The sequence below is a fragment of the Colias philodice genome, chromosome 3, assembly GCF_061535455.1.
Source record: "Colias philodice isolate Cphi_HAF_F1 chromosome 3, ilColPhil1 Martin Lab GWU primary, whole genome shotgun sequence".
Classification (NCBI taxonomy): Eukaryota; Metazoa; Arthropoda; class Insecta; order Lepidoptera; family Pieridae; genus Colias; species Colias philodice.
The window spans coordinates 12,776,325-12,793,272 of NC_143088.1; the positions used below are offsets into that span (position 1 = coordinate 12,776,325).

At 32.5% G+C, this 16,948-nt stretch overlaps 1 long non-coding RNA gene across 1 annotated transcript in view; it reads right to left on the reverse strand.

The window, feature by feature from the left end:
* Nucleotides 1-2,182: 2,182 nt before the first annotated feature.
* The window catches only part of LOC149490081 (uncharacterized), a 417,590-nt gene continuing 402,824 nt past the window's right edge, over nucleotides 2,183-16,948 (reverse strand). Inside the window, exon 2 of the long non-coding RNA XR_016318388.1 lies at nucleotides 2,183-4,261. This is a non-coding gene — a long non-coding RNA (uncharacterized LOC149490081). The remainder of the gene's footprint in view (nucleotides 4,262-16,948) is intronic.

The window sequence follows — 16,948 nt, forward strand, 5'->3', positions numbered from 1 at the left end:
TTTAAGCCAGCTCATCGCGCCTCTATTTGCTTGAGGCTTTTAAGCTGAGTCTCCATTGCCTTCCTACATTTTTCTTTGCTACGTACTGTGCTGTACAGTGTATATCTTCTTTATATAAAACTAGCGGTCCGCCCCGGCTTCACCCGTGGTACATGTTTACGTTTTCTCTACATATGAACCATCCTCGTACTTCAAGGAATATAATAAAAAAAGAATTATCGAAATCGCTTCAGCCGGTTTCGAGTTATGCGCTTACCAACACATTTTGCGATTCATAGTATTTTATTTCTAAAAGTGTTGAAACCAAAATATCAAGGTCATAAAATTAATTCTTTTGTCTATGCATTTTAACCTTAAGATCATGTTAGTGGTAAAAAACAATAAGTTGTTACTTATACCGAATTAAAACAGAAATACACATACATATATTTGTAACAGATCATTTTTAGAACTAACTTTAGGTAGGTAGGTACTTAAAAAAGACAAATACGTTCGTCTGCAGTCTGCACAAACTCTAGGATGCTGCACATAAAAACTTACAAACACATCATAATATATTAACAAACTCAAACTCTAATTTCGTTATCACAAGTACTTCACTCACACTTCTACAGTAGGTGTATGTATACCTAGCAATACATATCTACAGAAAACGTATACATACATACAAAAAGTATATTATGTGGTGTATGCAATTTTTCCAGCGTATGTTATAAATATGTTATTCATAGATACATGAAATCTAAACTATTGGCCCAATATCTTTAGTTTACGATACAAGCGAAACTTCAATATTGCTTTCGGAAACTTTTGAACGGTTTGCTGTGCAATATTTAAAAGAAAATTTTGTATTTCCCTCGAAAGAATACTGCGTTTGTGGTACTCGTTTATTTCGTGAACTATTTCACAACTAGATTTCCGCCCGCGGCTTCGCCCGCGTTTTCAAAGGAAAACCCGCATAGTTCCCGTTCCCGTGGGATTTCCGGGATAAAACCTATCCTATGTGTTAATCCAAGTTACCGTCTATATGTGTGCTAAATTTCATTGTAATCGGTTCAGTAGTTTTTACGTGAAAGAGTAACAAACATCCATACATCCATACATCCATACATCCATACATCCTTACAAACTTTCGCCTTTATAATAGTATTAAGATTGGTTTGAAGAATAAGTTTACCTTTAGGTTTCTTTATTTTAATTTTATAGAAGTTAAGTTTAATACCTGACTGGATGGTGTTATGATTAAATAATGTATGTAATTGTAATGTAATGTGTTAAATAATGTATATTCTATTCACGTTTCTATAATGTGTATCTCCAAAGCAGTAAGTTATTTTCAATTCGAAGTTGGTCACGGCATCGCCTAATATTAGCTAATAGGACTATTATTATCTATACTAATATTATAAAGCCGAAGAGTTTGTTTGTTTGAACGCGCTAATCTCGGGGACTGCTGGTCCGATTTGAAAAATTATTTCGGTGTTAGATAGCTCATTTATCGAGGAAGCCTATATATAGGCTATATAATATCATGACGCTACGACCAACAGGAGTGGAACCACTGGGGTAAAACCGCGCGGAGCAGCTTGTCTAGTATAGTTATTCCTATGATGTTTTATAATATGTATTATGATTGTAAACACATATAGATAAAAAAATACAAGATATAACTATAGCAATGATGTTATATTGTCACGATAGTTTTTAAAAAGAAGAATTCATCTTATGCAACCAATGTAGCAGGTAGAACCAGAACTAAATAAAGCTCTTTTCAAATTAGTACTAAACTATATATTCAAAAGCAAATCCGGGATATATAAGCCAATAATACAACCGCACCGCTAACAAGTTACAAATATTTATATTGACACTCGTTACTGAGGCAAGCTGATCTTTCGTAAAACAAAACGTTCCCGTCAAATAATTGCAATGACTTGGTGGTAATAAAACACTTTATTAGACTGTAGGGTGTATAATAATGTATTCAACTGCTATTACAAGTGCACAACTGCTCTTAAACTGTAGAACCTTAGGACTATATAGTATGACGCACACATACAAAACATACATGATACGTTACACACTACATCTCCCCTCATAGAAAATAATAAAAAAAATAGTAATTAATATTTTTTTTAGCTGAATATAATGCAAAATATTTTTTCTACGTTTTTGTGGTTACATATAATACTTATCATATAAACGAGTAAATAAAATCAAAATTAAAATTAAAACAATAGCATGGATTTCAACCTATTACTAAGTACTTATTTTTAAAACTCCAAAAAAGAACATTCTACACGATTACACATTGGCTTACACACTACATAGTAACTAATACCAATAGATTAAAACAAATAATTTTAATTAACTTCTCATGTACGAAAATAATGGAAAAATTATACAATATTAGAAAATATTTTATCGTCATATCCGTATTTAAAAATGTCACAGTCCGTAATTAATTAATAGTCATATCCGAGTAAAATAATAATTATCTTTCAATAAATCTTACAATATAACCTCATAGAATACGTTTATTTATGTGCTTACAGTTTACACATCATACTTAGAAACGACATAATATTCATTATCTGTATTCAATTTTCTTCATATATTTTATTCTTTATGTACTTCCTCATACGTACAACAATATCAAGATACACAATTTCATTTAGGGTACCTAATCTTCCCTCATAATTATAATTAATAACACCGTCGTGTCTTATATTATACATCTTATTATATTCAATAATTCAAGATACAAGAAATATATTTATTTATTTATAACATTAACATTAATTCAGGCAGTTCTTTTAACACATCATTATATTATCATATATTTTATACCTTTATTCATACCGTGTGTCCAAGTTATCTTCACGAGTGGTAGCTCGACCTAATCATGATCAGAATTACAAGGATTCATGCCTGTCTTGTATCCTGGTGTACCTTGTTTCTAACAATAAATCATATCATTTCACTTTTCAATTGTAGCTCTCAGGCTTACATATTAATTTATTTTTATTTTTCATACAATATTAATTCTTATTTCTTCGAGTAATTAAATGTCACATTATTTAATTTTTGATAGGAATATAAAAGAAAAACTTAGGTGATCAAGCTAAGATTCCATCTATACCCTAACATAAAAAAAACAATATGAGTAATTTTTTTTTTTTTGTACTCATACAACGACAAATATTTACTTTTTCTCTTCGTCTATTATTCACAAATATCATTAGATATTTATCATGGTAATTCATTTAATCAAATAAGAACTTTAATAAGGACTTTTACTTTAGTCTCTTTAAATCATGTTTTAAATATTGAAATATAAGTTTCATTACAATCATTATTTATGAAATTAGTGTGACCCTCCGAATCCAAAATGTTAAGTAAAAAAATAAAGTTTCACACTCAATTGAATTGACAAGATCGTATTTCATTACGAACATTTTATAAAATGCACAGAACGATGCATTGTGACTACCTAGTTACCTACATGGTAGCACGAAATATGAGACGAAATTACAGACGCTGCATACCATTTCCCTATTTGGTAGCGCTTTATAAAACAAACAATGAACTAATAGAATTATCTGTTACTAAGTACTTTGATTATACATAGCATAGCTAAATTTATGTATAATAAATAATTATAACATAATAATGGTTTTTGACAAAAAAAAAAAAAAAAATCTTTTAACTAAAATAATTAGTTACCTTACATTAATGTAAAATACACTGCTTGAACTTTAAATTTCACTTTTAGCTTTTTTTTCACGAAATTAAACTTGTATTCCGTCGTCACTCTTGAATTTCGGGACATTCAGGATTCTGGTCAATTTGGGAAAATGTCTGCTATTCACACTGGCTGATCTCCCGGCTCCAGCTGCATCCTTCCAAATCTCCAATTTTATTTCACAATTTTTCATAAATAGATGATATTCCAAATCTCCATAGTATTTTTTTTGTTTTAAAAAAAACTTTCTTCGTCAAATAAATTCTGTTCTTAATTTCCATATTCACGTTCGTCGATTTTTTTATTATATTGATAAATTTTCTATCCGGTACAATGCGATTTGCGAATACGCATAAAAATTATTTGTTTAAATTTTAACTTTTAAAATATTATTTTTCAAAAATGATCCATAGCTCAGTACTGCCGCGAGGCAGCACTGGCAGGGTCGCCATGCAATGGCTTGTGGTAATGAAACACTTTACTAGACTGTAGGGTGTATAATAATGTATTCAACTGCTATTACAAGTGCACAACTGCTCTTAAACTGTAGAACCTTAGGACTATATAGTATGACGCACACATACAAAACATACATGATACGTTACACACTACATAATATTATCTTTTAAGATTATCCTGGATGGAAAATATGTCTCTTTTGTGCTATGTAGAAATCGCAGTATCTCAGTGGTTCTTTGAATTTCATGAAATCGTTGGAAGTTCGAGACTTTTTTTTTTATTGGTAATAGGGAAGCGCTTGACCACAATCTCGCCTGATGTTAAGCTGAGATGTGGTCTAAGATGGAACGCGCTTCCCTAGAAGGTACCTGTTCACTCTACGCTTGAAGACCTCATATTGTACTCATCGGGGAACACAGACTCAGGAAGCATGTTCCAGTGCCTCGCGGTTCGGATAAAGAATGAATCTATTAATAGTCTATGTGCGTTAAATTTATTTAATAAATTTAATTGCATATTATTTTCACCCCTATTCTTTAAGTCAAAATTATGTAAAACTTGAAATATAAACTAAAATCTATTAAATTGTGTACAAACATAGAGCTTAAAATAAATACCTATAATATATTTTGTTCACAGCTCCAAACCGTGAAGATCTACATGGCGGGGAAACGACATGTCTAAGAAGTAAAGGATTATGCCCTAAGCCTTCATAGAAACATGCTGTGTGAACAAGTATGGGTTGATGATGATGAATTATTGACTGTGTGATGACACAAAGTGCTTTCTGAACTAAATGTTTAAGATTTAAGAGTGCTTCTAGATGATCTGATAGTTTGTGTTCGACTAAATGTTTCAGTTTGATTTAAGTTAATGACATTTATCTAATTATGATAAGCTAATTTTTAATTTAGATTCAGTCGTGAAAGTGTAACAGCGATAACGACTTGCTATTTAAAACTTATAAATAAAAGACTTAAGTATAAATAAAGTCTTATGCACAGACATGTATATTTAAGTAGACAACGCAAGTACCGCGATCTGTATGAAAACCAAGCGTGTCATATTTTTTGTACTGACCTTGACGCGTTATGACGTCACGAGCGCTTTTTAGTGATGTTAATTTCATTTTACGCTAAATCGATTAGGCCGCCACTCGCGCGGCGATTCTAGTATCGTCCTATCCCATCGAAGTAAATCGAAAGAAATCAGATCAAACTAGATCTATGTCTAAGAGGTAGTCAAATAAATGAATCGTAATCGATTACTAAATCGATTCAAGACAGAAAAATGATAATTACCATAGACAGAGGGATGATAAAATAAAGTTATAAACCTTTTAATATTCTAACAAGTAAACTAATGTGTTTTAGCTTTTTCTTACATATGCCCATTGAGTTACCATGTACTACGTACTAGAGAGGCCATCGAAAGAAAGTAATGAAACTGTCAATCAATCAATCTTTATGTCCCGTTGCATCGATCCATTTTCCTTTTATGTTCGGGTTACTTGGAAAACTGAAAAAACAAACATAGTCTAAGCAATAAGGATTTTTCTTAAAAAACTCCCAAGATGACACTTTAACTAATGGCGTCCATGTCGTAATATTTATTTTTAGTACCTTTGTATTAAAATACTTAAAAGTTCTAGGTCAAGTCGTATTAAATGACAAAAAAAATCTATGCCTTTTTTTCTGAAAAATTGCTCCTACAAATTATCATTTTTCTGTTCGATTATAAAATCGATTAGAATCGAGAACTGTTGCATCAAATGAACATCACTAACCACAAAATTGGACAGAAAAATGAGAACAGAAAAATGAGAAGACGCTATTCATTGCTTGTTATCATACGACGCGATCTTTACCGTGCCAAGTAAAAGCCGCAATGTATTCCGAATCATTTCGTATGATTTGGTATCCGTGTTTGTCACGATCGTTTTCCACAAATATTCTTTATTTGATTTTAAAATAAATAGTGCATATTCTGATTAGAAAATTACTTACCGGTGGAAGGAAACATCTCTGCTAACTTGGCCACTCACAGCTGTGGAGTTTCTACAGTTTATAACGGCGCAATTCGGCATTTTACTTTATTCAGCTTCACGTCTTTCCTTGGCGAACTGCAAGCGCGGACTGAGTGTAGGCCAGCGTCAAGTAAGTTTCAATAACGTAGTTTGGACACGGGAAGTACATACACTCGCTTAGTCTATCTTGATACATGTCCGTGGTCTTATGTTTCAGTCGTAGGTAGCAATCGTTGCTGACCTTTTCTTTTTAATATTATATTATTTTTACCTTTTCAGCCATTTAAATGTCACCTCAAATCTTCACTATTTAAATATTAATAGCATTAAAATGATAGAAAATGAATAAAACATAATTCATATTTCATATCTCTTTTAGAATTCAATTTTGTGTTTAGTGAATATTTCCCAGGTGGGTGCTACGTCATACGCAAGAATTTCGTTTAACAGACAGACAAAGGGAGTTTTTGTTATATTATTTTGGCGAAACGTGAATTTAATTCGGTATAATTTATTGCTGCGGAATTTATCAAATTCTTTGTATTCACTATGAACGGAAAATTGTAGATAAAATATAGTGTTTTCTTGTTCTATTTTATGTACATAATAAATATAATATTGTCTTATATCCATCATTTGCTGTATGGAATGGGGAGACCCTCCTGGTCTCCCCATCTATGAAAAGCGTCTCGATTCCACAGTCCTTATCCGAACTGCAAGGGCTGGAACATGCTTCTGTGTTCCCCGACGAGTACAATATGCGGGTCTTTAAGCGTAGAGTGAACCTTCTAGGAAAGCACGTACCATCTTAGACCACATCTTAACTTAAGATCAAGCGCTTCCCTGTTGACAATAAAAAAGTCACCTACTCAGGACATCTGTATTTTACATTAGTATGATGTACCTACTTTCTTATTTTGCAGTTTCTGTTTTTCATTGAGATTGTAACCAGTGGCGACGCAAAATTTCAACTCAATCAAGAATGAAGAAACGTACTTTTTATAATCGCGAAACATTGACTGTCTAAAGAACCCAGAATGCCCCACACGGGACAGAATACCAGCCTCGAGAATGCCAAAGCTATCCAGAAATGTAGCCAATCTAAATTCAAATCAAAATGAATGCAATCAATCATCCGCCAGCTAAATGATAAATGCATGCAATTTGGAGCTAACGGTCGGTTGTTTACGCTAGTCAGTGCCATTTGATGTTTGTTCTTTTGGCACCTATATTCTAAGAATTGGTTGTATAGCCTTTAAAAGGGAAACTTTGGAGAATGAAGTTTATAGATTTGACTGTCTCTACCTTGTAGTAAACGTCGAATGCATGGTATTATTTTGTAGGCGTGTAGATTAATTTATGTGATTGGGAATTGTGAGGAGAAATAAATAAATGATTTGATTTGATTTAATAACTATAATATAGAAAAGGAATAATATAAAAAGTCATAAGTCACCGGAATCGCTAAAGGTTGAACAGTGAGCCCATTGCAATGAAACGCATGAAATTAAATATTGCGGGGCCTCTGGCTGTAGCGTAAGAGATGAATAACTAACAAATAAAACATATTTATCATTATTATAATATTTTGTTTTTCAACAGACTTCAAAAAGGAGAAGGTTCTTAATTTGACTGTACTTTTTTGAGGTTTTTTACCTGATGAATTGTATTTGAAAGTTGGTTCCTTCCGTGTGGTCCTAATCCAATTTACTTCTTCTTTTCATTTATTTTTGACAAACAGTTAGGTTACTTATAAATTTATAAAGAATAGAAAAAATTCGATCACGAGAACGAACGAAATTTTTCAGACACATAAAACTGAAGGAATAGAATAAATTCGATTGCTCTGGCGGGTCACGAGTGGCTGAGTTGGTCAGGCATCCGCCCCGGAATGGCGCGAAGGATGCGGGTTCGAGTCCCGCCTCGTGATCGAATTTTTTCTATTCTTTATAAATTTATATTTATAAAGCATTTGAATGCCATAAAACCAAAAATATAAATTCAGTTAGGTTACTTTTTTGTTAAAAATTATTATCACAATAGATAATTATATAATAATACTTTAGTAAATTTTTATAACGTGAAAAAGTTAAAAGCTTAATTTTCCTTCATAACGTCAAATCAACATTAAGTATTAGTGTTTAATTATTGTGTTTAGTTTTTCACAAGTATTACATAATATAGTTTACTTTGTATATATATTTTCTTAAATATGTACATTTGAATATGTTTAAAGCTCTTAGTCTAATAACGTTTTCAGGGTTCACTCGGAAGCTACATAAAACCAGCGGTAAATTATACGCTCAGTGTAAAACGAACTTTAATATTATGTATATTGGGTACGGCGGTAAGGCTTGCAAAAATTATTTAAATAAAAACGCTTTAAAATATAGCCTTTGTGTCTAAGGGCGACGTAGTTGAATTAATTATCACTTTAATCTTTATATTAATAAACCTTTGTAACGTTAACTTGGTTGTGATTGAATAAAATAGTTTTGTTGGTAGTTGTATGAAGTCTGTGAAGTTTTTAAACTTTGTTATTTCTTCGCTGGTTCTTTGGTTAATAGCAACTGAGATTTTAACCCAGAGGTCGTGGGTTCGAAACTCAAAGGAAAATTGTGTGTCAAGTTGGTAGAAGATGGTACTTTTGACCATAACACCCCCATCAATAATCATCATATTCTAAAGGAATATGATGATTATTGATGGGGGTATTTAATCAATATTCAGGTCAATTTGCTTATCTTTTGAACAAATGGGATGGCTCTGCCAACTGTACTTTATATTATACTAGCATTATTCTCGCGGCTTCGCTCACACTACCGACTTACAGTGTAATAGTATCTACTGACAATATCTTTCTTCAAAATTGTACCTATTTCTAATCCACATTCTGCGGTACCTATATGTGTTTCTTTATTGTATTTATTTACTTCAGGCAACAATGTGGTTAAAGGTAAAAGCTCTTAAAATAACTTAAAACTGCCCATAATATGAACACAGCTACCTTACCTTTAATAACATTTAAACTTAAGGCGACTCCTTACCACTGGAACAGTTAATCCAAAACTAAAGATCACCAGAGTCGCCCGATATTCGATAACTGGATATCGTTTCCATAGGACTGCCATATATCTTAGCAACGATTCAAATGTAACGTGATATGAATAATAAAGTGCGTTTTGTGAAGCATTTATCTGTTATTACTGAGTTCGATCCCGCCTGTGGAATAAGGATGAAGAAACTTTGTTTTATGTTAAGGTTCCATCCTAATTTACGTTCAAACGTAATACGAATTATTTAGTAGTATCGATTTTTATCAGTTTTTTTATGGACGGATTTTATTGCTTCTAGGGTGAAATGAAGAATGTGTTCCTGACATCTCTTTATTGCATATTGTGTACATTCAAGATTGCTGGAAGAGAAAGTTTTTCAATAGTGTTTTTAATGGATAACGTCATGGATGTATAGGCCACAGGGTGCGTGCTGCGTGGGTGCTCTGAAATTACTAAAAAAATTGTTGAAGAAAATAAAATAAACACTTCCAACTATCCCATATTGTTTATCTGAATTTCAATTTGAAATATTTATTGTATTTGAGTGAAGTCCCATGTCCCCAAGTGGGGTAAGGGGCAGATTATACATCTGTTTCACTGATCGATTTTCTTTAGGGACAAGTTCTTTAGGATCAGCCTTCTGTGTCCTGCCAGACCGAGACATTTTTTTTTCTTCATCTCCACCGGGAATCGAACCCAGGACCCCTCGGTGTTAGGCTCACGCGTCAACCACTATACCAAGGAGGCAGTCAACATACTTACTGTATGTAATCGTAGTTTAATACATTAGTATTATATTATAATTAACATTGTAATTCCCTTTCCCCCGCAACTTGACTTAATGATTTTATTCGATGGTAACATCGACTATATCTAATGAAAATTTTGGTTTAATCACACTACACTATCTCCATAGCTAAGCAATAAGCCCTTATTCCTCTTAGATTAATAAATAAAAGAAACAAATAACCGTTTACGCTTGCATCCGGCAGTAACTCGTGTTCAACACACCGTGAAGGAACACAAACGGTTTAATAATAAATTCTCTTCGCAAAACCACTTCGCCACTCATTTATATACCGCTTTATGTTTTTCGTGGACTTTGTAGGTACATACGTACATAGCATAAATAATATTTCATTCCATTTCTGTTTCATTTTATGTGTGCCGTTTCGACGTACCTAAATAATATAAAAGAAACCACTCAAAAAGTGAAATCTTTATCCATTCGGTCTTTTCTAGAAAACTAGACAATTAAATTTATAAATTTTATTACATTGGAGTTTATTTGTTTGTTTGAACCTGCTTAAATCAGGAATTAAAGGGTTGAATTTCGATCAAAGTGTAGGTATCGGCTATAATTTTTATTATCACGCTTCTAATAGAAGAAAAAAAAAGACGTGTGGCACTCGGGGACTGCCGCGGTAAAGCTATTGCATAGCGTGCCTTCAAGCCACACCTCCACGCCCGTAGGAGTGGGGAGCGTGAGGTTTTTCGTTACGGAATTTCTGGATTCGGTCCCCGCGCTCAAGGCCCGCGATAGAAGCTATGCAATAGCTTAAATAATCATCACTAAAATGTGTTGCAAAAAGTGGAAAAATATTCCTTTCGAGAGTAGACAAAGTCCGTTATTCGAAATCTAATAACAATAAGATTCTAACTTGTCTACTACAAATTACGTTCTAAAATAGAGTCACATTCACTTAAACAGTAAATAACAGAATACGTAAAAATTAGGTCATAAAATAGTTCCCCTTGCGAAAATTAAATTCAGCACACATTTAACTATAAAATAAGACTAGTATTGCACTCGGAATAATGAAAGTCTCCTTTACATCTAACGTTACTTTCAGTGCCTTCGTTTTGAATAAAGTTGAGGGTACAATGGGACCTATAATTTATTTAATATGGAGATAAATAAAATTTAAGTTCTTGTTAAGGTAAAATAAATTGTTTGGAGGATTTTTATGAAACTTTTACTGAAAATTGTACTACAATTTTTACTTTATTACTTGAACGAAGTCGTAAGTATCAATTTCTTTATCAGCCAAGACGTATTGGGAAAGTAAAATATACCACTGGGCTTTTATATGTATCTGTCTATCTATGTAGCTATTATGATTTGTGTGTATTTATGGGAAAACATTTTTTTCGGTAGTTTATAATTTAGTACAAGTAGGTACTATAAAATTTTATTTGTTTTATCTTGCAGCTTTGATTAGTCTAACACGCAAGACACACGTTAAAAATATGCACATTGCACAATACAATTTCATTCATTTTATCATATTCATAACAGCTTCGGCTAGGGACAATTCTATATGAAACTAGCGGTCCGCCCCGGCTTCGCCCGTGGTACATGTTTACGTTTTCTCTACATAAGAACCATCCTCGTACTTCAAGGAATATAATAAAAAAAAAATTATCGAAATCGGTTCAGCCGTTCTCGAGTTATGCGCTTACCAACACATTTTGCGATTCATTTTTATATATAAAGAAAGAAGACTATATGAAATGTGTCAAAATATTCACACATGAAAAATTGTGCAAGTGTACCTCCAACCAAGAATTGTCGTAAAACTGTCATCCAGTGTACCCAATGCTTTATTTTTAAAGTGCCTTCCAAGATAGCGCAACATTAATTCAATGTTCACGGAATGTTAAGATTTTCTGCATTCAAAACATTTTCAAATTTCTCAAGAATTCGTGGTTAAGTGAAGAATAAATGGCTGTTATAATTTAAATAGGTCATAATTAATACAAACATTAATATTTTAAAGATGCTTCGAGAAATTCTGAGGAGTTTAGCTAAATTGGGTAGCATTTAGGTTATGTTATTTAAAAATTGCGCAAGGTCAATTAATAAGAAAGTTATATTTCTGTTGAAATTAAGTAGTTTATTGCGTCTTGTTTTAATTTAAAACCCTGTAGAGCCTGTAGAGCCTTAGATAAATTATTATGTTTTTAAGATAGTTAAAACATTTATTCTGCAGTTAATATGCAGAATAAATTTTTGAACTATCTTCACCTACTGTATTAATTTGTATTGTAATGTGATATTATCTGGATGATCTTGGTTCATTGTTCAAATGTTAACTAATTTTTAAATTTATTTAACTGAAATTGAACTGTTGGGAAATGAAAGCTCTCAAGAAGCTTTAAAGCTATAAAACCTGGTAACGCCAATATCATTAAAATAGTAAATGTAGAAATTAAACGTTTATTATTGTGGTGTATTCCTTCATCCTTCCCTACATACGAGCACAACCAATCACCGCGCGCTATTTAGCGCTAACGTCGTATTAGACGTGAACGCGACGTAATATGTCGCTAATGTCAGTCGAGTTCTCTCCGATCTCTCGCGGGGATCGGGAACACCACGTAGATCAAAATACAGTCCACTTTCATATCGAGAAATATATTTACGTATATTTTTATATTGGCGCGACGAAAACCGTTATACATATTTCAATGCACTTTATTATTTTATTTATAAACAAAGAAAATAAAAAAGAAACAGCGTTTACAAGTGGTTAGAACATAAAATAATTACGTCTAAGAGCTGTGAAGACAAAATATCCCGTTTATTTACATGGAAACTCCTTGCACGAAGTTATTAGCGCGAATTGTCTCGGAGTTGCAAGTGTAACAGAAACTGCTGCATCACGATACAATACAGGCGACTTGCTAACTGAGCAACTAATATATTGGGAAGAGGTTTATAGAGCAACAAGATGCACGTCCTGTCTTTGTCTTTGATGTAAAATATACTGTATGTTACTAAAGAATTATGTAGCTTTGTGTATGTACAATAATTTATATAATCGGTCACGTAGTTTTTGAGTAAAATAATGTAGACATGCGAAAGTTTGTAACGATGGATGTCTTACTCTTTTGCATAAAAACAGAAGAGCCTTTGTTTTGTTCACATTAATTAAATCACTTAGCTCCGGATCGTATACCTATTATTCTTCATTGAAATAGTATCTATAGCTATAAAAATATTCATAACTAGCTTCCGCCCGCGACTCCGTCCGCGCGGATGTCGGTCTTCGCGTGGATGGTTTATTTCTCCATTTTGAGTAACTCTGACAATGACATCTTATAAATATCTGTCGGACCCAAATACGGCTAGACCTTTAATAATACGCAACGTGTGTTCGCTGTTCTACAGAACAACGTCTATGGATAAAACTGAAAAATTAAGATTAATTTTTTTTTACGTATTTTTCCAGGATAAAAAGTATCCTATTATACGCCCAGGATAATAAGGTATAATTATACCAAGTTTCATCGAATCGAACCGTTAGTTTTCACGTGATGTCTTCACATACAGACAGACAGACAGACAGACAGACAGACAGACAGACAAAAATTTTTTTAATCACATATTTGGGTTTGGTATCGATCCAGTAACACCCCCTGCTATTTATTTTTTCAATATTTTCAATGTACAGAATTGACCCTTCTACAGATTTATTATATGTATAGATTTACAATATTCAAAGATAACTTCTATATCCTAAAATCACAACTCCGTTTATTTTTGGAATTACTTACCATTTACTGTAATAAAAAATAAGTTTTAATTTCGTTATTCATTGTTTGCAAATTATCTTTCCACTAAAATAATTTGACATAGTTGCCCCGTATATAAACAGCCTAAACCGCATAGGTGTAATTAGGTGTGAGCGTCGCTGGCAGCGTGCGGCGAATTTTATGTGTTGTCTGGATAGATAGCACTTTTAGGATATTGGCAACTTTTGGCTGGTTGTATTAATGTGCACTGCGCGTGATGCTTTGTTATTTTGCCGAAGGATTTTATATTTAGGGGTCTCCGAAATTACCTTGTGTTTTTTGGTGTTTTGTTGAAAGGTGTACATGATTATATTTAGGGAGTTTAATAATTTTAATGGATTTGAAACAGCATTGTTAATTAGATATACCGAAGATTTTTAATTGCAAATTAATTCACTCTTTTAGCCTTGTGGTTTTTCCCATTACTACCGCTGTAGTTAGAAGCATTATACAATAACTAGCTCTGAAATACGGTTTTACTCGCATATTAGGAAGCCTTTGTGTTATTCCAGACTATAACGGTATAAAATTTCATCTGTATCTGCGCAACCGTTCTGGCATGTAAAGAATTAAAAGTATTATGAATAGCTTTTATTTTATTATAACATTTATGTAATAGAATAGTGTGCCTTCAATATTTTTACTTTTGAAGTAAAATATTATCGTATATTTTTTAATTAACGATTTTGCAGAATAGTATGTCATCACCCTAAATACTGTAATATTTTGGTAGGTATGTCTGTAGATTTGTGCGCCAAATTTTATGTCTTTGTTTTTTTAGTGAGTGAAAGGCTAGGTTCGGAGACACTTAGAATATTGGGCTAAAATACGAATTGGAAATGTGCTGTATTTTTTATTACAAGAACAACTTAACAGATTTGTTTTGATTTATAGGGCATCATTGATTACAATAACGTAGTTACCTATTCTAAATACTAATAAGGAAATGAAAAAATAAGCTTTGCAATATTTTACCTATAGAAAGTGTAATTTATTTAAACGAAAAAAAGGCAACCGGAGAGAAGATGACTATAGGAATCAAGATTACCTATATATTTGTGGATTCCTTTCTTCCAAGTTTATGTAATCTTCAATCCTTAGTTTCGTATGAATTTCAAAAAGATGAAAGGTCCCTCCCCAATATGAAAATAAAATATGCATAACCACTTGAGAATAAGGGGCTCTCAGGTTACAAAAAAAATTTTATGCTTATCAGTCCGTGTAACAACCGTGCCCATAAATTATACCTGTCGTAAAGCTTGCCCTATTCAAATTTGGTTGAGTATCTGTGCCACAGCTGTCACATTTATTATCTGGAGAGAACCAGAGACTACTTTAGAACAAAGGTTCATACAATTTGACGTCCTGTTTTAATGACAGACCAGTTTCAAAGGCCGTCATTTTTTCACCGTGCCGAGCAAAATATCGCTGCGCAAAAATGGCGTGATTACTTGAATGTTATTACTTCTTCCTTTGTGTGTTATATGTTATAATTTTCTATATAAAATTCTCTTTACAGTGATATATACGTATTGTAGTATTTCATTAGCCAAAGTTCTTATTTTTAACAAATAATGTAGGTCAAAATGCGCGTTCCAAACATGGCGGGTTTCGGTGTTGTTTACGAATTGTTGAAACTATATTTTTATATTTTGATACGTTATATACGTACTAGAAACTATCTAGATTAAGTAATTACTAATATAAATCTATTACATTCTTATATTTACGCAGATTCAACATTTTAAAATATTTGAAACGTAACAATGGCCAAGGACGTAACGATCCGGATAGCGTGCCGAGTCATTTTTATTAGTAAAAATAATAGACATATCCTGTATAATTTGTATATATTATGCATTCATTTTAAAGGAAATATAGTCTAGTTTTAAAATAAATAAGTAAAAATGAAGCCGAGCGCATAAATTTGTCGTAATAAAATTAAATTGCGAGAAAATCTAACAAAAAAAAGTACAATTAAGTATTATCATTTTTTTTTAAATATGAAATTGTAAGTTCGAAGTATATATTTTCTACTCTAATGATGCCTCATTTCATTACCTATCTAACAGTATTTTTTTTTCGTAATCTGAGCTATACTTTTCTTTCAACAAACGTTTTTGTAGGGATGGGTCACGCGATTTTTTTTTGAGCAGATAATGAGAGATATAGCGATAGCGTCGGACAGAGATCTCACGCGTCAGTCTGACAGCTCGGACCAGCTACTGGATAAGAATTTCTTAAAACCACTACGATCTATCTTACGCAAAGACGTTTCCACTATAAATCAACAGAGGCGACACAAAGGAGCGCTTTATTCTGAAAAACTTGAATTGTTCGTTTTGTAAATCGCATTCCAGTTCTATTCATTGAATATATTTGTGTAGAAAGCCTTTTGTCGTTGTAGTTCAGTGGGCTCATCATGTAGTTGTAGGTTCGAGACGAAAATTATAAATTATCTACTATTATAGTAGACTAGCGGTCCGCCCCGGCTTCGCCCGTGGTACATATTTAAGTTTTCTCTACATAAAAACCATCCTCGTACTTCAAGGAATATAATAAAAAAAGAATTATCAAAATCGGTTCAGCCGTTCTCGAGTTATGCGCTTACCAACACATTTTGCGATTCATTTTTATATATAAGAGAAGATAGTAGCACAGTATTGTAATCAGTGCTGCCAACTCAATTTTCGAAAAGGCACTAAGCTAACAGCAAAGAAGCACTAGTTTATGTATTTTCAGTCAAAAAGGGCGCTAAACGTACTAAGAAAAACTTTTTAATAAACAAACGAACAAAATACTTTATTGTGCACCAGGAAAAAATTACAAAAGCAAATATATAAAAGAAAGAGACACAGTTGACGCACAACAGGCGGTCTTATTGCTAAGACAGCGATCTCTTCAAGACAACCTGGTGGTCAACGAAAAACAGTGGGAGTATAAGTTAATGGGCAAGAGGTGCGTTTATAAAGTTCAAAATACATAAATAAAATACACATATATACATCCATATTAATTATTATATACATACAAATACATACGTACATACACAAAAATAGACCTGCATCTCATTCTAAAATTATT